At 31.7% G+C, this 25967-nt stretch overlaps 1 protein-coding gene across 5 annotated transcripts in view; it reads right to left on the reverse strand.

Annotated features, from left to right (window-relative positions):
- The window catches only part of PCDH11X (protocadherin 11 X-linked), a 590766-nt gene that overhangs the window by 75549 nt on the left and 489250 nt on the right, over positions 1-25967 (reverse strand). The window lies entirely within an intron of this gene.

Consider the following 25967-nt stretch of genomic DNA (forward strand, 5'->3'; position numbering starts at 1 on the left):
GTACTCTGTTAAAGAAATAAATGATTGTTACAATTGGATAAAAATTCACTGAACAAGTGTTTATTGAAAAGCTTCTATGTGCTAGGTACTGTTATAGGCAGGTGGGAAACAACAGCGAAGAACACAGACTGGAACACTGCCATCACAGTGCATCCATCCTAGTGAACTTACATTCAAGTGCCTTCAGAACAAAATTCCTCTGCCAATATTGAAGACCCTAAACAAAATTTTCCCAAGAATAAAGACCTCCAGTCATTTCTCACAACCTGCAGAGGCCCGATCACCTTAAAAAGAAGTTACTGGTGCTAAGAGGTTAATTGAGGAGATGATTATGCGATATAGTTCTAATAAAACATTAACCAGATTCACCCGTTACTGATATTCAGGCTTTGAGATTAATTGGGAGGTAATTCAATCACATCATTACAGAGTGTTCATTGAAGGATGAAGTATTCTTGTCAGTGGTGCATACACATCATTAGTTTGCCAGTATTAAGAGTCCTAAGAGAAACATATGAGTTCATAGGAGTCAAAAAAGGCCTTCTTATTTCTCCAGAGCAGAAAACCCTTTCATAACTAGTATCTTCACTTAGTATATCATATTGAAATTATCTATTTTTGAATCTAAATCTCTCTTAGAATCTGAGATTGCAGTATACTTATTTTTGAACCCCAGGGCCTACCACAATGCCTGACGCAGCATAAGGGCTCTGAATTGCTAACTGAACTATTCCTGAACAACCATCTTACTCTTTTTTAAAATGAAGATTTAAGTACCATTTATAAATAGCAACCAATTGAAAATCTTACCTTTTTATGCTGGGGTTTTTTTTCCTTCTGTATACAGAAGTAACTTGGCATAATGAAGAACTAAAATACTTAATATTTTACAACTGAATATGAGAAAACCGCATTACCACCTTGTGTTAGCTCAAATGCAAATGAAAAGGCATTTGGCAGGGGAGGTATATAGCTCAAGTGGCAGAGCTCATGCTTAGCATGCACAAGGTCCTGGGTTCAATCCCCAGTACTTCCCTTGAAATAAATAAATAAACCTAATTACCACCCTCCCCCCCAAAAAAGAAAAAAAAATGAAAATAAATTTTAAAAAAGAAAGGAAAGGCATTTGGCAGTGATTTCAACAGAAGGTAACTTTGCCCCAAGGAGACACGTGGTAATGTCTAGAGTTTGGCTGTCACAACTCTGGGGTGGGGGAAGGGTTACTACTGTATCACTGGATAGAAAATTGAGGCCAGAGATGTTCCTTAACATCCCATAATGTACAGCACAGCCCCCCAGGACAAAGAATTATCTAGCCCAAAATGTTAATAGTGCCAAGGGTGAGAAACCCTGCATTAGATAAATACAGGCTAAAATTATAGAAAATAAAATTCTAACATAGTTTGTCAATATCTAGGTGACAATAGTAACTAAACATCTCAGTGAATATCATTAGTGAAAAACTGGTAATATATGGTAAAATCTTTAATTATTTTATTTGTGACAGCTATTTTAAATGTTTATGGATGAGATCTAAAAGCAACTGGCTTGCTTGTTTATTGCAAAATGGTGGGGACGGGAGAGGTCAGCACATTGCGGTAGATAGAACTCGGAGATAAAAAATCAATAAGCATCTTTCTCCTCTAAGTGCAGTACTAACTCTGCGAGATCTCGGGGAGGTCACATCGTTTCTGGGCCATGTAGTTTTTGTTGTGCCATTTGCTTCTGATCAGTAAGGCCTCAATAACCTGCTCCTTTCCTCTAAAAACAGTGTTGTTCAACAAAAATCTGAGAGGCACAGATACAAGCACATGTGGAATTTAAAATTGCCTTGTAGCCCCATTTAAAAAAGTAAAAAGAAACAAGCGAAATCCATTTGAATGGTATGTGTTATTTAACATGATACAGCCAAAATATTACCATTTCAACGTGTAATCAAAATTTTAAAACTATTCAGATATTTTACATTATTTTTTAGTACTAAGTTCTTTAAAAATCTCATATTTATTTTATACTGAGAGAACATATCAATTTGAGCTAGCACATATCAATTTGAGCTAGCACATTACAAGGATTCAGTAGCCACAGGCAGCTTAGTGGTTACCATATTGGGCAGTAAAACTCGACTCTTAAATTTGTCCATGGGAGTTTGAAGAGAAAGGAAAAAAATCTAGAAATCATCATGGTGTTATCACTATTAAGAAGTTTTAGTGGTTCCCTCTTACCCCTTTTATGTGACTCTTGTGATAAGGATTATACCTAGAAACAGAGCCATTTTTTTTTCTTTTCATCTTAGGATAATTAGGTAAATAGGTGTAACATAAAATACTCTGGAATTTTTGTTTTAGAATCTGAAGAAAGCTAGGATGGGCATTTCCATATAGAACTATGTGTTTCAAGATACTCTCTGGTAATAGTAGTCAGAGATATTAACTAAACAAACAGGACCTGAATCATAACTCTGTAAGGGCAGAAAAAGTGACAACGTTAAGCACTATCTCTGCCATCTCATCATTCTTATACCCTTTCCAAAATGTTTACTAGACTAACCAAATTCGGAAGTTGTATTTTCCGAAGTTCATATTAAACAAAAACGCAGAAAGCATATTTCTTGGAATTGAGAAACTATATATTTGTCATGTCACTGAAGCTTTGCTAAGGAAAGCACTTTATCCACAATCGTACAAAGTTCTGAAGCTTCACAATTCAATACTTCAATTTAAAACTTAACACAGGATTATATGACAGTTGGAAAACTGCAGTACATTATCTCTAAGAGGATATACTAAAATCCTTTTCGACAGCACGATGATGTTACCACTGCTTAAAGACACATGCTAAATATGTTGTTTTCATTATGTGCATTTAATTGTGTAAGCAATGATTAAAAAAGCCAAAAATATTTGGTAAGATTATTTGCTCTTATCAATATATTTGTACAAGCAAAATCGTTCCCCAGAGTAAGAAAAAAATGAGTAAGGCAGTGAAAATAAATGAATTGTAAGTTATGATGTAATTGGGTTTGGAGCATATGAATTAAAATTAGCATATTTTCTTCTAAAGAAGAATTTTAATATAGCGGTATACAGATATCTATTATATTATTTTTAATTCTTCTTTTGTTTCGGGGGAGGGAGGAGGTAATTAGGTTTATTTATTTTTTTAGAGGAGGACTGGGGCTTGAACCCATGACCTTGTACATGCTAAGCATGAGCTCTGCCACCTAAGCTATGCCCTCTGCCCCCTGGTATACAGATATCTGAATTAACTTGGGTATGTGAGCATCACTTTACTTTTTAATAGCTTTTTGTTGAATGTCCATGATCTTTAGCTTTTAAGGTTCTGTATACATATATTGCAAGGAGCATCTAGTTTATATTGAGCATTTATGACATGACAGGTGTTCTGTAAATATTAATTTTAACATAGTACTGTCCCACATCTTTCTGATGAAGAAATCAAAGGTATTACAGTTTCAAACTCTAAAGATTAAGGAGATAAATAACAGTCATAAGTTGCCTGCTTATTATTTAATACATTTACGTAGGATTATTTTCATGAAATCCTTGAAGAGTGGAGAGATTTATAAATAAGATTTAATAAATTTAGATGCTTGCCATGTTAAATATAATGACTTTTGTATCATTTAATCTGTGAATCTTGCCCACCTCTATATCCCAGTTAACAGTTAAAATAGGTAATCTATATTTTCTTATACTCTGAGTATTTGGAGGAATCAATGTCACTTTTACTTAATAATAATAGCAATGAATATACTTCATTTTTCTTGCCGTTAAACTGCGGTAAGTGCATTTAGATAGTTAACACTTGATCTCTATACTCTGTTCTGCATTCTGACAGCACTTTTCAATCTCGTAATCTAGTACAAACAAAAAGTAGTCCCAGGAGGCAAGCTTCGACCTTATGCTCTGCTACAGAAAAAATTAGCACTGTCTATTCGTCCAACCCAGTTTTAATAAAGCTACCCAAATCCTCTTGGCTGACTCTTTGGCAGGGTGGTATCAATCAAAGTACTCAATTTGGTACTTGCTAATTCAATAGGCAGCCTGAAAAGGCTTTCAGTTCTACATTTAATGGGATATATAAAGCTTTTTACATATTTTCAATTTTTGCTCTGTTGACAGAAAAAAATGAGTTTCAAGAACTACAAGACTTCCATCTCTCATAATAAATGTTTCTTCTAAGTTTAACATTACTGACCATTTCATCAATCTTTCTATTATTATGCAAGTTTATATCTTAGGGGAATATAATATTAAATTTATTATCACAAGTAATAGAAACTTTATTGATTATTAAAAATAATAAATTGACATGTTCTTTCAGGGTTTACAAAAGCTTCATATCTTATTACTTTTATAAAGAAAATTTATATTTAAATAGACTACTTGTGTCATCCTGTTACATAATTAACCCCTTTCTTGTTGTTAAAGGCAGAATTATGCTTCACTGTAAATGTGCTTCTTCTGATATGAGAAAAAATATAAGCATGTTTGATAGAATAAGTGAAGATTTCCTGATCTTTTCCTATGTCATTATCATTAAAATCACTAATTTTTCTAGGGTAAATACACTACCATATGTTTACATTAGTTATCTTTTTAAATATTCTTAACACTTTTAGTCATATGACTGATGAAAAAGTACTCCAAATATAATAGTTATAATTTTGACTATTATAATAATTCTCAAAAAAACCCTCCAAAAACTTCTTTTACTTGATAAATCTTAACTCTAATTTTACAAATGAATATGTATTAACTGTTTTTTAAAAGTTGAAAATTCATATTTTCCTTTGATGGAAATTAGACAGTTTTAATATAATTCAAGGATGCTCATCTAAAATAAGTCTTAAATTATACACATGTTGTTTTTCTATACAATGTCTCTTCTTCATTTTATAGAAATCTTTTTTTAAAATACTCTTTTATGAAAACTTATGGAATTTCTCTCATATATATTATTTTGATATGTATCAATATAACACAAAGTTTTGATCTCTATTAATCTTAGAAGTTTGGTTGTCCATAATTGAATTTTATTGGTCAATAAGAAAAGAAAGTATACAAAAATTGTTCAATTATATTGTAATTAAACCACTCTCTGAACTTGACTGTGATGACCGAGATAAGAGAAAAGCCAACTAAAATTGAGATCCATTATCTTAACTCATTACTGAGAGTATGATATACTAATATGGTATAATATAGACAGAGCCTAGGTATGTATGAAGATAAAGTTCACCAACATAGGTTATCTTCAGAGACCCAGCATTTTTCATCTTAAGAAAAGCTGAGTATCCCCATGCAGGGCATGGGAAAGAAGCAAAACAAAACAAACCAGATATTTGGTAATTGGGTACAGTAGAAACTTGTCTAACAAATGTTTAATACTTTTAAATCAGTTATTCCTAATCCCTTATATTTTATTGGTGCTTTGTGGCTTGCACATTACCTTTTACAAGTATGAAAACTGGTTCATCATTCATCACTTGAATCGTAATTCAAGTATTTTCTTAAGTTTACACATAGCTATGATCTCTGAAGTCCACTGTAGTGTTCTTTCTACTGAACCATGCTCCTTCCCTAAGTTAAGCAGTGATGCTCAGAAGGGTACAGTTACATATGACACTGCTAGGTCACTGCTTCCTCAGTAGTTCACATTCTCTGGCAGAAATGCTATAAAATCAGAAATAACCTCGCACTGAAATAGGCTTTGATTTCTAAGCAGCATGTCAAACGCAAAATGTCACTTCCGTGTTTAAACCAACTACCTATAAAGGAGCCATTTATCTTATGGAGTGGCTTATGAAAGAATACAATAAAAGATAAGCTTGTTCTTTCTGAGGTTAGGAATTTAAACTTAACTGATGCTTATGTGCACATGAGGCCAAGGATGTTGCAAGGAGAAGTTTGAGTTTCCAATCAATTACAAGTTTCCTTGTAATCGTATCTATTGGATTTTTATGAGTAACTGAAGCTGGATAAAGCAATGCAGACCAATTTCATGAAAATATCTAAATCTCTCTAACAGAGAAATTTCTCTAACAGATCTCATATACAAATGGAATGATTTTAATATGGATCATGACATGTACATGACTGTAACTGAATAGAAACATTATTAAGGACTGATCATCTACATAATCAGTAAACTTTTAACAAGAGATATTATTTTCCCAATAAGCAAAGAGAAGCTACTGCTTGTTAGGGAGACTTCGCTTCACTATAAAAAAATCAAATAAATGACAATAAAGGGATGGAGAAAACTTCACTTTCTTCTAAACACTAAATGAAATGAGCATTATATGGAAAGAAAATCTCTTAAGCTAAAATCTCTATTTCTCCACCTAAGTCAAATTTCAAAATAAAAATTAAGATTTTCTAGGGATATTATTTGAAGTTCTTGTTAATGAGGGAAAACAGAATCAAATGAATAAACGTATGTGTATAAATATGTACTCAATCATATTCTGGTAAAATAGAAGTGGAGTATCTAAATATTTTGTGATAAATTCTTATGTAACATATGCTGTCATAAAATGTGAGTAGCATTTAATGTATAAACAATGCTGAACCTTCTTCTAAATCATCTATCTATAGGTGAGGTTCTCATACTATTGCTAACACATTCATTTCTAAAATCATTAAATGTAAATTTTAATATTTAGGGATAATTTCTTATGACAGAAAAAAAAAAAAAAAAGAAGTACTTCTAACTGTATCAGTTTCCTACCATATGTCTTCACACCTTCCCTTCCCTCTACCCACCCACCTAGAGATATCAATTGCAGTTCCTGGAAGATACTGGTTTCAGATAATCTCATTATACATCCAAAGAACTGTGGTGCTACTTTAAGCTCAAAACATATTCTGAGTTGACATCCACTCGTGATATGGCGTCACATAGTGTACAGTCAACTAACCCACCCTTCTATCTCTGACTCAGAATTTCCATAGATACTTGGCATATGAAGGCATACTTGGAGGAAACCATAAAATAGAAGCAGTAAAAATAACTCAGTCTGTTGTTTCTCAAGCTATAGACAATCATAAAATGTCAGTATGAAACGTATTTGTAACATTGCATGTGCATTATTCTATTTACTCAAAGGTAGCTCTTATCCTCTGTGATAGGAAATGGAATCCAGAACTTAATTTAAAAATGATGAAAATTATGTGAAATAATTTCAAAACCATACATCCATTCTGTTCTGTTTCGTTTTAGAAAATGGCATTGCAAATTATTACATTATTTGCATTCTCTCTATCATTTATTGCATCTTTTGGAGAGGGTATAATAGAGTGAGAAAGAAATTCATAATAATGTTCACTGGGTTTAAACTGTGAGACTGCTACTTAAAGTCTGGAGGCACAGAGAAATTAAGTGACTTGTCTTAATGACAAACAGTAAGTGGCATTATTTCTCAAATATCACTGCCAGTAATCTTCACAAGCCAGAATTGTAGTATTTTTACTACTAATATATGATTGATACAGTGAAAATTAATAGATGATATTGTATAGTTCTTTGCTAAATGCTCTATATCTACTTCCTCACATTTTAAAACAATATTATATTCATGGATTCAGAACATGGAATTATGCAAATTATACAGCAAAGTACCTGATGACAGAAGGAGTTTAAAAATGTTAAGTATTGTAGTTCTGTATAGAAAGTTGGACTATGTTACAGAGTCCTAGTTAGACAGTGAAGAACAGAGCAAAAGGAAATGTATCTAATTCCTGATTTTGAGGATGGTTAGGTCATGGGGTGCATTTCATTTCTCTTAATGTCACTACAGATTAGTGGATGAATATCTCACTGAAAATCAGTGTCCTCTCTTTTGTAACACCCCAGAGTGCCAGGTAGGATCACTGTTCAGTCCTGATTATTTTTAGAGCAAGGCTCCCTCTTATTCATGTCTATATTTTCACATCTCTTTCTAACTCACTGCTCATGTCCAATATTGTAAACCTCAAAAGTGTACAACTGACCAATAACAAGAGTTGTGATAGAATTCAGGAGATTTTAGAGAGATTTAATCCACTGATACAGTTTTAAATTATGTTACCTCAATGCAATTCAATGGGAGAAAGAATAATCTTTTTAACAAATGCTGCTCTATGTCTACAAGGAAAAGGATGAAAATGGACCCCTACCTAGAACCATGTACAAAATTAACTTTGAGTACATTATAGACTTAAATATAAGATCTAAGCCTATACACCTCTTAGAAGAAAACACTGCAGCAAATTGTGATCTTGGGTTTGGCAATAGGTTCTTAGATATGCCACCCAAAGTACAAGAAACAACAACAATATTGGATTTCATCAAATTTAAAAAAAACTATCTTTCAGAAAAAGCCTATTAAAAGGATGAGAAAATAAGCTAAATACTGGGAGAAATATTTCCTATAGTGGGGGTGGGGGTGGGGGTGGAGTGGAACAATTGGGGGTGACTGCTAATGGGATAAGGCTTCTTTCTGGGGTGACAAAAATGTTCTAAAGTTAGACTGTGGTGATGGTAGGACAACTCTATGAGTATACTAAAACCCATTGAATTGTATACTTTAAATGGGTAAATTTTATGGCATGTAAATTATATTCCAATGAAGCTGCTGAAATCAATCTATGTATGTATGTATGTATATATGTATGTATGTATGTATGTATGTATGTATGTATGTATGTATCTATCTATCTATCTATCTATCTATCTATCTATCTATCTATCTATCTTCTTTTATTAATGGAGGTACTGGGGAATTGAACCCAGGACCTCATGCAGGCTAAGCATGCACTCTATCACTAAGCTATATCAACCCCCACCCCATATCTTTTTATCAGACTTAGAGACTCACTTCTGAAGACTAGGGTATGAAAAGGGAAAAAGAACAACTTTACAGTGGGGAAACCTGGCATAAAATCACCTCAAGCAAATGTTCAAAGAAAATATATGCAGTGATATCATGAGAATATGTCCCGTCAATGTATCATGACAAGAAAGGCATTTCACCCTTTTGTTTTTCTCCCCCAAAACCATAATCCCAGTGTAACCATGAGACAGACATCAGACAAATCCAAATTGAGGGACATTCTAGAAAATGTCTGACCAATACTCTTCAAAAGTGTTAAGTTCATGGGAAATTGTCACAGACTAGAAAAGACATGACAACCAAATGCAATGTGGTATTGTGGATTGGATCGTGGAACCAAGAAAGAACATCACTGGAAAAACTGGTTTAATCTGAATAATGTCTATAGATTAGTTGTGTTTTAGCAGTGTTGATTTCTTAGTTTTGATAAACATACCATAGTGAAGATGTTAACATTAGAGTAACCTGAGTGACAGCTACAGAGGAACTCTCTATCTTCATAGGTTTTCTGTAAATAAAAAACATTCCAAAATAGTCAAAGTTTCACAATAATATATTAGATATGTAACAGATGTAACTATTTCACTTCTAATTTACAATTTGATTAAACAGAAACAAATACAAAATGATTATTTTCATGGTAAAATGACAGATAGTAAAATATGACTACTGATATTAAAATAAAATGTATATATGATTAAAATGTGCTCTTCTTATGTTTTTTCCCCTTCCATGATGAAACATATTCATGTTAAATTAGTGGTATCATTAAAATATAAAATTAAAAAAATATTATCACTTGTGTTAGATCTGGGGATGATGAATTTTAGCAATATGTCGCATGTAGTTTTATGAATAAAGTAAATTGTACAATATACAACACTGAAATACATAATTTATATAAATTAAATGGAAAATCTATAAAACTTAAAGAAGACAGGACTTATTCAGAGTGTGTTATTGGCTCCCTTGAGTTTTGAGCTTTCATAAACTAACTATGGATCCAGATATTACAGTCTTAACAAACTACTTTTCTATTTATGTATTCTCAGTCCTCCTTCAGTGCACCACTGTTCAAATGCACCATGATCAGTAAAAAGCAATATCTGCATCACATGTGAAATGGCTGAGAAAATTTTTTTCCTGTGCCAGGAGCACTCTTTTGGTCAAGTGGCACCACAGCCACACTCTCCACTGCAGGGATTATGTCTTTGAGGAATAATTTAAATGCCAAACTATTGAGAAAACATCATTTTTCCAGGAATCCTTCACTACCTCTGACTACAGTCTGGTTAAAGGCAATAAATTGTTTAGCTGTAAGGAATGTCAAACAAGCCATGTGCCACAATGGACAATTCTCTTTGTCTTTATGAAATTATGGTAATCCATGGGTCTGCGTTAATTTATAAATTCATTTAGTCATTTAAAAAATAGAATCTAGATTATCATACTGTCACACAAGAGGCAGAGAATTTAGTTTGAGTTTAGCTGTGTGTCATACGACTTCAGGGAATTTAATAAATACCCTAATTATCATTGAAGGGTAAAAAAAAATGACAATTAATTTACATGTTCCACGTCTTTCCTCCAAACACCCCATACACTAAGAAGTATCAAAGAATGAGATAAGAAAGGAAATACTGTTTAATGTTTAGTGTCAGATTCTTAATTCAGACACAATATAGCGTTCCCAGGGATGTTAAAATGCAAATGTTGCTGACTGACTCTTAAAGAGATATTCCTCTTTATAACTTACAATCAAGTTGAGACTATTTCTAAAGAGTCTACACACAAAAGCTTGAAGACTAAGAAAAACAAGTAAAGGTAGAATGTCCCTTTAATTTTAATAAAACATACGTGAGTATGAGAGAGATACTGTAACCACAGATTTATATGTGTACATATATTAATTTCCATTAAGATTTTGCTTAGATTTTAAAATATGCAAATTAATCTTGCTTCATTAATTAAGTTAACAGAGAAGTTAATTTAGTTAAAGGTAAAGGCCACATTGTATCTAGGTATGAGGATAGAGGGTTCAAAACATATTTAACAGTTATAAGGTTCTTTGATAAACTCATTAAAAAGTATCTCTCTTGTTTTTTAACTTAAGGCGTATATGCCTGAAAATATTGACAACAATAAAAGAATAGAATTACACATACAGCTTTATTTTTGAAATTCATAAAAAATTTCATGGATTAATAAAAACAAGCAGCACCTTTTCTATTTATTTATATTTGGAATAAAAATAAAATAAAATGAATTTTGTCTAAAGGCTAAGCAGACTTCCAGTATAATTTGCATCCAGAGAAGTAATAATAATGGGAAAACAATAATACTGTTATTATATTAGCATAATATTGAACATCTACAATGTCCAAAGGACAGTGCTAACTGCTTTGTATGCATTAACTCATTAAATCCTCACCACAGTGTATGAGGTAGTTGCATATTGGTATTTATATTTTTACAAATGAGGACATTGTGACTTTAAGAGGATAAATGGGTCTTTGCTACGAAGACAGATTAGTGTTTATAATTCGAAATGCTAAAGCAAGGAAATATTTTTACAGCAAGTCAGATTGTAAATTGTGGAATGCATCATTTAAAATCCACCAGGATTTAACATCCTAAAAACCTGAATGAACCTGGAATGTCAAAGTCACCCCAATTTCCACAACAGATCTTGACTTTCTTGGATATATTTCACAGTTACTGAAACTCTGTTTAGACATCGTTTAAGCATGGTTACAGCATTAAAAGTTGTTTTTCAAAGAGTAATGTGTGGTGTGGTAGACAGAATTATGCCCCTTACCCTTAAGATGTCTAAATCCTAATCCTTGGAATCTTTACATACACTACATTATATGGCAAGGGAGAAGTAAGGTTGTGAGTGGAATTAAGATTGTTAATGAGCTGATCTTAAGGGAATTATCCTAGTGGACCCGAGGATGTCACAAGGGTCCTTAAATGGGTAAAAGGTAGGAAGAAAAGTCAAAACCAGAAAGATGACAAACTCAATCATCTTTTGCTGGTTTTAAAAATGGTAAGGGAGGGGGGAGGTATAGCTCAGCAGTAGAGTGCCTGCCTAGCATGCACGAGGTCCTGGGTTCAATACCCAGCACCGTACCTCCATTAAAATAAATAAATAAACCTAATTACACCCCCCAAAACAATAAAAATGCTTAAAAAAGAAAGTAATAGAAAAATGGTAAGGGGTCATGAGCCAAGAAATGCTGGTAGCCTTTCGAAACTGGAAAAAGGCAAGAAAATGGATTCTCCTCTAGAAGTTCCAGAAAGCTACACAGTCCCACCAATGCCTTGATTTTATCCAAGTGAGATGCATTTTGGACTTCTACCCTCTGGCACTGTAAAATAATAAACTGATTCTTTTTTAAGACACTAAGATTGTGGTCAATTGTTGCAGCATCTGTAAGAAACTAATACAAGTGGAAAGCTGCTCTCATCCGCCAATTATTGCTCTAGTAATCTTAGGCGCTATCCAAAATGTTGCTCACAAATATTCACTAGAAGCCTGTTAATAAATTGACTCTGAAAACAGAGAAGGTATGCAACTCTTGAAAAGATTAATAAAATTTACATTCATCTATCTGTGTGGATATCTGTATCATCTATATCCATATATCCAAGTCTATACCCAAATATAATAGCCAAATAAATATTTAGGAATTAATTTGCAGTTATTAAGGCATAATTCCAAAACCGTTTCTACCAGTTTTCTACCTGTCTGCTTATTCAAAGCAAACATTAATAGGTTTGACATGCTCTTTTCTTTCAAACATCTGAAGGAAAAATGTTATCTGGTATGAATTATCTGGATTATTTGTGTGACTATTAAATTAAAGTTTAAAAGAAAAACTCTTAAAAATTAAATTAGAAAATGTAACCTAATTTCTCATTACCACTTGAATGGACAGCATTCTTGGAAACTTTAGTCCTATGAAAATTATGAGCCACTTAGATGATTAAATTCTTAATAACTGGCCAAATTTAATCAATTTAAAAATACTTAAAATGCCTATCCTTGTAGTATCTTGTATTTCAAGATTTTTATCTTCCTAAAAATCTAAATTTCATTATAGTGTTATTAATAAATTGTTTCATGCGGAAAATTTCTAAAAGTATCTGAAACTGTATTAAAGATCTATCATTTCCATAATCTTTAAAGCTTGTTTGATTATTAATAGAAGCCTGATACAGTAGAAGATCTATATTTACAAAGAAAAGCAGCCTTATAAAATTTTCTCTGGTGGACATGAGTCTTTTTTATGTTATTGAAATAGCAGAGGTAAAGAATGTGATTAACTATCCAAATGAAATCAAACTACCCTACATGAATTAGGTATTCTTTATGTCTTCAATATGCAAATTAAAGTTTTATTTTAAAAAATTAAGGATTTCTTTTAAGACATTAAAGTATTGTTAGTTGAAGTAGAAATTAATGATAAATTTTTTGTAATAAAAATTCAATATAAGGTTTATTTTGTAGCAAAAAAAACCCAAAGTGAAACTACTTTGGTTCCAGTTCTGTTGATTTTGTTTGTTTTATACACAATTTTCAGACTAATATACACTGTATGAGAATGACATCAAGATTTCTCATAATCCCTACCCTGTCATTATTGCATTTTATTTTATTTGTGAGAAACTTACCATAATGAAATGTATGAATTTATGCTTGAATTCACCTTTTATTTAGAAAAATTGTTATTTTCAATGATCATGACACATCTATCAGCTTTGAATATCAGAAGAAAAACCTCTCAATAAACTGACTTCCATCTATAAAATTGACATTAAACATGAATTTTTCTTTCTTAAATATAAGTAATGCCAAAATTATTTAAAATTGAATTTTTTCTTGTGTAAATAACCTCAAAATGTATACAATTTCAAGGAATATTGGAAAAAACAGAGCAGCTGTTATCGATTTAACTTTGCCATTTCTGTCAATGATCCTTAACTTATTTTTCTCTGTTGCCTTCTGAAAAAATTTTATATATTCTATAACTTCAGTAAGTTATAGAAGTTCTCTGATGTTAATTTTACACACATGCTCACATTTTTGATACAATTTGTACTTTTTATTCTATGCTGCTGTAAGGAATCCACATTAATTGGTACCATAAAACATGAATATTTGTTCAACCATAGATCTCAGTTCATTATAAATAATTTTCCTCTGATATGCTATATTGTTATATTCAACCACTACAAATATGAAAATTAATTAATCCAGTAAATAATTATTTATGAGTAGTTAAAGAATCTATATGAAGTCATTAATACATAATTGAGTAATCAGTATTAATTCATTATGTGTCAGACGCTATTCTAGGCATTAGATATATATCAGTGAGTATGCTACAAAGGGTAATCTTAGCTAATAAAATATTAGAATTTATTAAACATAACATAAACATAGTCCAATTGTTTTATTTCCCCATTTCACAATTTAAATTGTGGAAAATTATTTACAGAGTATTTAGCACCTGATATACCTTCATATATTTTGTTGAAAGTTAAATTTTGTATTGTTGTTATACTTCACAAGATACAAGATTTTTAAGTACTGAGATAGATTTATAATTAAATTTTGATGGTAAAAAGAATGGGATTTGAAGGTGGAAGAATCAAAAAACTTAAAAATAGATCAAATAAGATTGTGAGCAGAACTAAAAAAAGAATGAAGAAAAATGAACAGAGCCTCAGAGACCTGTGTGACAACATCAGATGGACCAATATATTCATAATGGGAATCCAAGTAGTAGAGAAAAAAGGGAAAGGGAAAGAAAGAATATTTGAAGAAGTAATCACCAAAACCACCCCGAAATTGGTAAAATACATTAACATACATATCTGAGAAGTTCAATGAACTCCAATGAACACCTAGACACAACACAGTCAAACTCTTCAAAGACAAAGAGGGAATCTTGAAAGTACCAAGAGAGACATGACTCATTCTGTACAAATAATCCTTAATAAGATTAATAGCTGATTTCCCATCAGAAACCAGAATACCAGAAGGCAGTAGGATGACATATTCAAGGTGCTGAAAGGAAAATACTTCAACCAAGAATTCTTTGTTCTGTAAAACTATCCTTCAACAATGAACAAGAAATTAAGGCTTTCCCAGATTTTTTTTAAACATGAGAGAGATTCCATTGCTAGAACCTTACTCTACAAGAAATAATAAAGGGAGGCCTTCAGATTGAAATGAAAGGACACTAGAGAGTATCTCAAATACTGGTAAAATAAATGCATAGTTAAAGATAAAAGATAATATAATTTATTTTTCATTTGTAACTTTTTCTCCCCTCTAATTTTAAAAGAAAATTGTATAAAGTGATAACTATAGATCTTTGACTGACATACAATGTTTAAAGATAATTTATATAACAATAACAGCACAATGGAAGGGAGAGAGAATGAAGCTATATAGAAGCAAAGTTTTGCATACTATTAAAATTAGGTTTGTATTCATCAGAACTAGATTGTTATAAGTTACATTGTTCATTGTAATCCTTAGGGTAATCACTAAGAAAATAATTCACAAATATAATAAAAGTAATGATATTTTTAAAAATAGTCACTTAACAAAAAAGAGGATAGCAATGGAGGAAGAAAAAATACATAATACATATAGAAAACAAATAGTAAAATGAACAATGCGAGTCCTAATTTAGTAATTTTCTTAAATGTAAACAGATTAAACACTTTAATTGAAAGGTATAGACTGACAGAATAAACTGAAAAATTATCCAACTATGTGCTGTCTATAAGAGAAATACTTTGGATTGAAAAGTCAAATAGGTTGAAAATAAAATGATGGAAAAATAGATACCATACAAACAGTAATCAAAAGAGGGGTGGAGTAATCATACTAACATGAGACAAAAGACACAGTAAAACAAAAAATGTTACTAAAGACAAGGATATTAGGTAAGAAAAAGAGAAAAAAGACATCCATATTGGAAGAGAAGAAGTAAAAGTATCTCTATTCACAGATTAGATAATGTTGTATACAGAAAATCCAAAGAAATACACATAAATACTATTAGAGTTAACAAACTGTTTAGCAAGGTTGTGGGTTACAAGATCAGAATAGAAAAATCCATTTTTTTATACACTAGCCATGAACAATTTGAAAATGAAATTAAAAAAACAATTCTATTCACATTAAAAAATAAAATACCTAGGAATATATTTAACAAAAGAAGTGTAAAACTTGTACACTAAAACTATAAAACATCAAAAAATTAAAGAAAATTTACAGAAATGTAAAGATATTTGTGACCATGGATTATAAAACTTTATATTATCAAAATGGCAATACTTCCTAAATTTGTCTACATATGCAACAAAATTTTCTATTAAAATCTGAGCTGATTCTTTTAAGAAACTGACTTGCTGATTCTAAAGTTCTTATGGAAATTCAAGAGATCCAGATTAGCTAAAACAATCTTGAGAAGGAGGAACAAATTTGGAGGGATGCTTTCTGATTCCAAAACTTACTGCAAAATTACAATAACCAAGACTTTGTGGTACAATCATATACCACAGATTTTTTTCCCCTCAGTTTTGCCAGGAGCACCAAGAGAGTTTAATGGAGAAGAAACTGTCTTTTCAACAAATGCTGCTGGAAAAATTAGATTTTACACATATAAAAAGATGAAGTTGGATCCTTACCTCACACCATATACAAACATTAAATCAAAATGAATCAAAGACCTAAATGTAAGAACTAAAACTAAAATTTTTCAAAGAAAACATGGGTGCAAATCTTTTTTTTCAGGTGCAAATCTTGAATACCTTGTGATAGACACTGAATTCTTGATATAAAACCTAAAGCATAAACAGCTCAATTAAATATTGATGAATAAGACTTCATCAAAATAAAAACTTTTGTACTTCAAAGGACACTATCAAGAAAATGAAAAGACAACCTATAGAATGAGTAGAATTATTTACAGAGCATATATCTTATATGTAACTAGCATCCAGAATTTATAAAGAACACTTACAACTCAATAATAAGAAAAAAATTAACTCAAAAGAAAAATGAACAAATTATTCAAATAAACTTTTCTTCAAAGAAAATACACAAATGGCCAATAAACACATGTAAAGCTTCTGAGCATCATTAATCATTAGGGAAATGTAAATCAATGCCAAAGTCAGATAATACTTCCAACCCACTACTATAGTTATGATTAAAAAGGCAGATATTGACAAATGTTGGTGAGGATTTGGAGAAAGTGGAACCCCCCACGCAGTGCCAATGGGAATGTTAAATGGTGCAGTCACTTTGGAAAACAGTTTGGCAGTTCCTTAAAATATTAAACATAATGTTACTATATGGCTCAGCAATTCTACCCTTTTAAATATACACTGAAGAGAATTGAAAACATATGTCCACACAAACACTTGTACACAAATGTTCATAGCAGCATTATTCATAGCAGCCGAAAGATGGAAACACCCACTTTTCTATCAACTGATGAATGGATAAACAAAATATGTGTATCATACAATGATATATTACTCAGCCATACAAAGGAATGAAGTACTGATATATACTATAGTATGGATGTATCTTGAAAACATTACACAATGAAAAGGAAGTCAGACATAATACGCCACATAGTATAGGATTCTATTTTATGAAATTTCCTATACAGGCAAATCCATAGAGTTAGAATAGAAGTGAGAGTATTGATTTCCAGAACGGGGATATGGGGATTGGGGTGTGACTGCTAACGGTTATGTGGGGTTTTGTGGGTGATGAAAATGTTCTGGAATTCAATAGTGGTGAAGGTTGCATACATTTATGAATATATTAGAAACAACTGAATTGTATATTCTAAAAGGGTGAATTGTGTATTATGTGAATTGTATCTCAACAAAAACACTAAACCAACATATTATAGTTCTGCTATATTAGCTTTCAAAAAGAAAACATTTATAATAGTTGTATTCAAGGGAAAATTGAAAAGTTGAAGAAACTGCAATGCACACTATAAGTAAATTCCATGACAATGCAATAAATCCTTTAAAATTAAGATGTGTTAATTAATTACTCAAAAAGGTTTTACAATTTCCAGTAGAGAGTCTTTTCAAGAAAGTAAAAATTAATTGGGTGATGTTTGTTAAGAGAATTCTAAAAGTAAGCAAATATGCATGGTATAATGCTGATTTTGAATTTCCATTAGACTGAAAATAAGAATTAATATTATAATATTATCTTAGATAAAATGGAAATTCAGATTTCTTGCTTGGAAACTTAAATGAACATATGGAATAAGCAAAATCTTGGTAGCATTTTCCTTTCATAACAATGCTGTTTTTGTGAGCACCAAGTAATTATAATAAAATATTAAGTTTAGGGATGTCATAACACTAACCTCAAAAATAAATTAAATTAGGCAGCACAATTACTGATGATCTGATAACTAAGGAAAGTGAATGCTTTTACACTTGACCAATTAGATTATGAAGTTAAGTATTTCTATTATCTGACTCAATCGATCCTGATAGCTTTAGCATCTTGAAAAACACAGAATATACAAAAGTATGTATGATTTAAAAGATGTTTTATATATAGTTTTCAGGAAAATTCCAATATCATTTTTTCATGATGAGGCTACTCATATACCATTTTGATTTTTAAACTGAAATAGAACCTTATAGCAGGCATGCAAGAGTACATTCTCAAAGTGATCCACTGAGGCCGACTTTGGCTTGTAATGCTTGTCTCTGAATATTTTGAGAAAATGTGGAAAATTGTTTATAGATTTTTTTTCTAGAAATCCCACTGAAAATTCATCTCTGTGTCATCCTAAAGCAAAGTTATAGCATATCAAATCTCCCTACATAGAATACCATGGAACATTAGTATTAAAAATCTCAATTTCATCTATTTATGAATAAATAACTCCACCTCTACCTCTAGCTAACTTCCATCTGTAACTATACTGTAACCCAGCAGGACCCTGTGGGGTCCTCCCAGGACAGACACTTCCCCCATATCTTCTGCTGCAGTTCTTCCTTAGGGCACTCACCCTCCCCATTAAGCATCCTTTATTCCAGGCCAGAAGTGTCTGGAGATATGATTGGTTAATTCTTGGTACGGAAGACAAACACCAGACCAAGGATCACTGGAGGAGGAGGACATGGTTTGATAATCACAGAAACAGGAGGCCCCATCACTAAGTTTTCTTGACAACAATGCAATTGTGTCAGGGTAGAAAGAATGCAGCCCCAAGATGTTTATCAGAAGCTTTGTTCCTTGGACTCTCACTATAAAACTCCCTGCTATCCCTTCCCAAATTGGTGCTTGCAGTCTTGAGGCATTTGCCAGGCAAAGGGGGCTACAGCAGGCTAAGAAATAAAGCTGTTTTTTCTGCCACACCCAAAATTCTATCTCCAGATTTCATTTTGGTGTCTAGGCACAGAGGCTGGGATTCTGCAACAATACTACTAATTTTCTCCCCTCTAATCCCTTGCTTATTGGAGAGAGACTAGAGCATAAAGGAAGAGAATTAGTATAGTGCCTGGCATATACCAGGTACTCAACAGATTGTTGAATTAAAGGAAGCAAAGGGAAACAGAGCTGTCAAGAGGTCTGGGAAAGGGAGGGATGGGAGGAAAAGTCAGGAATGTGTAAGGCTTTTAGGAAAGTCTTTGCTCTCAAGGTAAATTAGCATTAAACGAACAATAATAGTGCTATGTCTACAAATATAAGCCAGTTTGATGAAATATTGTTAGAAGAAATCATGCAACCATCTATTTAAAAATAACCCGTTGTTTGACAGTGACAGCCTTCATCTGTTGCTGCTTTGAAATGTGAACAATGAGTAATGTTTTACACCTGCTCATTAAAGGTTGATTATCATTATCATCAAAATCAATATTTAAAAAAGAGAATAGCTATTACTTAATGCCATACATCCTGCCTTCTACAATCAACCTTTCTTTCGAGAGCTATGTCTAAATTAATGATGACAGAATCACTCTAGAATTGAAACTTTTGGGAAAACTAACCAGAAGTAACAGTACTTTCCAGAGTGCACCATGAGAACTAATTTCAGTATTTCAATTCAAATTAATATTTTTATTTGTAATGTTTGGAACTAGTTTTGCCACAAATTATGCAGATATTGAGGAGTTAAAATTAAAAATTAAATTGAGGCTTCTTTCTTTGATTTATTTTCACATATTTTCCTCTCAATTGTATGGACCAAGGTTTATAGTCATACCTTTGATCTACTATAGTTTTCTTGGATCTGTATTTTGGAGTTAGGATCATTTGTCAAATACTTTGTCAAATTTCCCAGCACAATTTGTTTAATAATTCATACCTTCATCTCTGGTTTTGATTATTTTTATATCATATATTAATTTCAGATATGAATTATAGTCTGCTTCAGTACCATTTTACCACATCGACCTATCAGTTTCTCCACACCTACCATCTTGGTTTTTTGTTAAAGCTTTATGTGTTGACATTGGCTGACAACAATCTTTCCCCTCTTTTTGTTATTTTTCAAAACGTTCTCATTCTTTGCATTTTAAATACATTACAAAAAGCTTAAGAAGGCCAGAGTCAATATATTTGGAAAATATTTAACGTGAGTTCTCTAAAATCCCCTATTTCTTCCCTCTTATCTTCTAGGATATTATTACACTTGGAGAACAGCAACAAATGAAGGCAGCAAAGAAAATGTGATTCTGTTAATCTGGTGTAAATTCAAGCTATGTGAAAAATTCAAAAGTCAGTTTCTCCAAAATAAAAACTATTAAAATTTTATAAATTGCACTTGAATTCTGAATAATAAATAAATACTGCATTCCAAATATTTATCCATAAGCAATGATATAATTAGATTTGATGCAGTCAAGAATATAAAGTATTTATCAATTTACTCGAAAGTTGTCCTATTAAATGAGCATTGCATCTCATCACTTTGTATGGTGTTTTCTGTTTTTATTTTGATGATATTTTGAACCACTAATAAGTGATTATCAAGTGAAGAAATCAATGCTTTAAATCGTCTCTGACACACAGCACTATTTAGAATCATATTCATACCTGGTAAGTCTAGGAAATACACCCCCAAGCATGAGCACCATGAATACCACATATACACATCTGTTACATAAATCTTTTAGATTTGTTTAAAATATTGCAGGCTCTTATTTAATAGTTTTGGAAATTCACATCCTTACATTCACATTAATATGGTAAATTACATTACTAATCTTTTAAAATTGAAGTCCCACATTTTATATGAACTAGAAGATAGAAACTTTGCAGCCTTCTGGCTCCAGTTCCAGTAGTGATACCTATAAAACCCTAGACAATACACGTTCTAAAATCATCCATGCCTGTGTAGCCTCGAGATTAACAAGCACCAATCAGCGTTCTCTACTGAGGGAGCCTCTTGAGAACTACTTAAGAATTTGAAGGAGAGCAAATTGCAGTGAATTGTGCTTCTTAAGAGCCTCAAACATAGGGCACAAAGTCTGCAAGGGAAAGTGTTGACTTTGATCTCTACAGCCCTTTGCTGCTTCACATTCGACATTTTTTCATCCGCCATGGCAGCAAAAATCAACAAGAGTACCTTTCCCAAATGTTTTCTTTTTCCTTTGAACTTTGGCCAGCCAGGGGGAAAATGTTCTCAGAGGAGCAAGCATAAATTCAAGGGCTTCAAGGGCTTTTTGTTTGTTTGTTTTCCTTCAAGGTATAATATCAAACCAATGTATATTAAGGCCTCTTTTTCCACTGCAGCCCTATCCCAAATCCTTAGTCTTTGAGGAGGATCTGAAGCTGTGTTGATATATTAGCCACTAGCCACAGCTATTGAGCACTTGAAATGTGGCCAATACTTTGAATTGAGATGCGCTGTGTGTAAAATGCAGGCCAGATTTCAAGACTTACTATAAAAAGAAATATAAAATATCTCGCTCATAATTTTTATATTGATTACATGTTGAAATCATGATACCTTGCAGGTATTGGGTTAAATAAAATGTTAATAAAATTAATTTCACTCATTGGCTTTTTTTTTCTCTTTAAAATGTGGCCCTAGACCATTTAAAATTACACATGTATCTCATTATATTTCCATTTGACAGTGTTGGTCAAAATCAATTATAATAAATCACTTGAAATTCAAGACTCCTGGGCTATATTCTCAGACTGACAATTTACCAAATGAGAAAGTTGTCTTTTCAACAATCAATTTTTGTGTGTGTCCTAGGAAAAAATACTCATTTGTAAAGTATATTTCAACCAAAACTTCTGCCTCATAGTAGACTCAGCTTTTGATATGGCATCTGTAAATGAAAGTAAAGAAATGTAATATTTTATTGTTTTGCTGTGTCAGCCAAACAGAATCGGTTTCAAGACAATGTAGGAGAAGAATGATGTATATTAAAATTATGTTTTGTGAAATGAGGGTTACTACTCTGATTAGCTGTAGTAGAAATAATGTTTATGACCCATTTAAATGTTCGAACCATGTTTTGCTAACAAGCCACTGACTAATGTGCCACTTAGCAATACCTTTTATTATCTCCACATAGATTTTTAATAAAGACAATGGTATAAACCCAGAACATACCTCCCCCTCTCAAAAAAAGGCAACGTAAATAAATAAATATTTTAAAAAACAGAATGTGAAGTTAAAAGAATGTATTTTCTATTCACAAATCATATACTGTTTCAAAGCTATGCCAAGAGTTTTTATCAGAATGATAACACTGCAGTACCTCACCCATTTTCTAACTTTAATAACACTGTGTAGCCTCAAAAAGATACTAATTTTTCTTCCCTAGTCTACTTTTGTATGATAAATTGTATCATATCTGTTTCTTTTTTTTCATTATAAAAACATTAAAAAGCAATAGAATTTTATCATATGGTATATTTTTTTCTAGTTCTATATGTCAATGTATAATCTACAATATGGTGGAATGAACTAGTTATATATTATCTAAAGAAGGCAATTTTAGATGGTAAAATACACAAATGCTTCATAAAGTGTAATTCCTTCCACAAAAGTTCTATGACATTCTAGAGTCTACTATTAATAATCTAAAACAAAGCTTACAAAACTGCATGTTGATTTAGTCCTTTGGTCTGAGAATTTAGAAAGATACTAAATTAGCATGGAGTGATTAATATTATGGCCTGTGCTATACATTTTTCATTTGGAAACTTACACATGCATTTTCATTAAATTCCTGGCCATGAAAAAAAAAAGACATTACTTTTCTTACTAATTGACATATGGAAAACTCTGTATCTATCATGCATAAGGATGAATTATATTTTATGTTCACAAACTCTTATTAACTAAGTAGTCAAATGAAGATAGGTGAGGTGATTCATTTGGCTGAGAGATCATTTTCCCAGTCTCTTCTAGAACCTTCCATCACAAGCTGCTTTCCCCTCACACTCTCATCCCCAAACAGCTTCTCCTGCCTCAAATTCAACATTTCAAGTCTACAGTAAGAAACTCCTAAATTACAGCTCACCATTGAGTACTAACAATAAGTATGGAAACCTAGCTCAAGAACAGATTCCTAAGAGCTATCTGACAGAAGAGTAAAGGTTTTATAATAAAACACTGTAAAGATATGCCAACAATCACCTTGGATAACCTTGAGCGTTGCTATGGACAACAAATGACTGGAGGTAGACAAACCAGTTGACATTCTGTTGTTCAAATCCTACACCTCAATGAAAACAGAAAATGTAATTGATATATTAGAGCTGAAACCCTCACTCTCACATTAAAACATGTCCGCAGAAAAGGAAAGTATACTTACAAACAAATTCAATGAAAGATATTCATTTCTAAATGTTTATTAATGTGTATCTTCCTCAGGAAGAGGTACAAAAGAATTTGCTCTGAAAGAATTGACAAGTATATATTTGCAATTTCTTCCTTGGGGACAAGTAAAGCACACCAGGATTAGAAGTAATTCTCTTACTATTAAGGATTTGTATGTATTTATCTAATTTAGTATGAGGGGAACAGCCTACATACTTTTGTATTTAAGAAAAAACTCAATGTCATCCTGGTAATCAGTCAGCCTTAAATGGAAAAGTTAACATGAATGAACTAAACTTAGTTTTAGAAATTTATGATTAGAGTCACAGAGGGCATTTTCCTCTTACATACTAACATTTAATTGCATAACATATGCCTAAGAAATTGTATTATGTGAGTTAAATAATAGCAAGTCTACTCAAATGAGCTGATGATGGAAAGTGGATATACAAAACATGGTATGAAAATTATCATGAAATATAACCACAAAAGGTACTACAGTGTTTCAACTTGGAGTCAGAGTCCAGTTGCATTATGAATATACTAAATAACTATCTTTCAATTAGAGCAAAATTTGAAATATGAGGTTAATTGTGATGATCATTATTTATTGTTGTACTAATGAAGGTTCAAAAATCTAAGTAATAGTAATGTCTTATACAAGTATAGTGCTTTAAAAATTATCAAATGAATTTCTATATTACTTAATCTTTCTTTCCCTCAGTTTCTACTTCTGCAAAAAATGGATAAAATAATAAAACTTACACATAGATGTGTTCTAAGTATTAAAATTAAAACATTTGTAGAGTATTAGAAACAGTGTATAGAACAAAGTTACACACTCAAATACTGTTTCTGTTTTTTTTTATTTGTTTGTTATTATTATTCTCATTCTTTTTCTTATTATATTGTCATGTTTCAGCAGCATGATTTCTCTGTGAGGCGTAAGCATAACTACAATTACTACAATTTTTTAAATAAGGAAAAGAAGAAAATGAAGACTCCTAGTTTAAATGAGTTCGCCAAACATACACATCTAGTCAGGTGTAGAACTGTCATTAGAATTCCAGATGTCCTGAATCACATTCAAATGCTCTTTCCATTATAGCCCTGAATAGTTATGATCAAAACTCCTTGACTTTGCATCACAACTACAAAAACATCTCCATGACTGTTACACAACTGTAGTTCCTGAGCAATACCTATCAGTGGACACTTAAAAACTAGTAAGAAGGGGAGAGAAAAAATGAAAAGCACATGCAGTGCAGCCACTTTCAACTGAATAACCCATGTAAACATTGAATACTCAAGACTTTCATGGAGAATCAAATATTTAGCTTGAAATTTCACTTGTTAGATGATAGTAAAAAATTTATCATGGCTGGTAGAACTAATTATATAAAATCACAGAAGAACTACTCCAATGCAATATAAAAGGCCAAAGCAACATTTAAAATACCCAAAAATAATAAAGCATGCTGTTAGTATTCATGACATGTCAAAATTAAAGATTAAAGGGGAGGCTCTCAACATAACAATTTAGGTTTTTATGACTGATTTCAGAAAGATTTATTCTTTGAGTGCTCTTTATACTTAGTCACAATATCAGGGGACTATAAATTACATTTTAAAATGAAGTGTATGGAGTGAAATGAATTGTTGTCTTAAATAGCAATGGAAAAATATGATAGATCCATCCCAAAGTATGAAGCAGACAATAAAGAAATAGGTGCATATACATAGAGAGTAAACATATATTTGGAAAGTTCAAAATAACCTGCAGCATTTAAAAAATTTATCAGCACAAAAAAATTATATACATTTTAACTGATTGCTTAAACTCCATATGTATAGAAATTTGTTTTCTATGGATTGTATCTTAGTATAGATTCACATGTAATCTATGTATTTTACTTTAGCAAAGAAAATGCATATTATTTACAAGTTCACAAGGAATATAAACTTGAATATTTTCTTAGGCATGTATGTAGCATACACAGTTTACAGATCAATTTTGGATAAAAAACATACAAAAGTAGCATTATATCTTTATGTGCATCCTCAGACAATATCCTGAATATGCTTACACTGTCAGAGGAGAAAAATGAATAATTCAATTCACGGGTAATTTGAAAGTAACTACCATAAGTCAAAAAATGACTGTAAGGTCATGTTAACTTTGCTACCTAAAGAATGATGATTAC

Source organism: Camelus dromedarius, chromosome X (assembly GCF_036321535.1).
Source record: "Camelus dromedarius isolate mCamDro1 chromosome X, mCamDro1.pat, whole genome shotgun sequence".
NCBI classification, from domain to species: Eukaryota; Metazoa; Chordata; class Mammalia; order Artiodactyla; family Camelidae; genus Camelus; species Camelus dromedarius.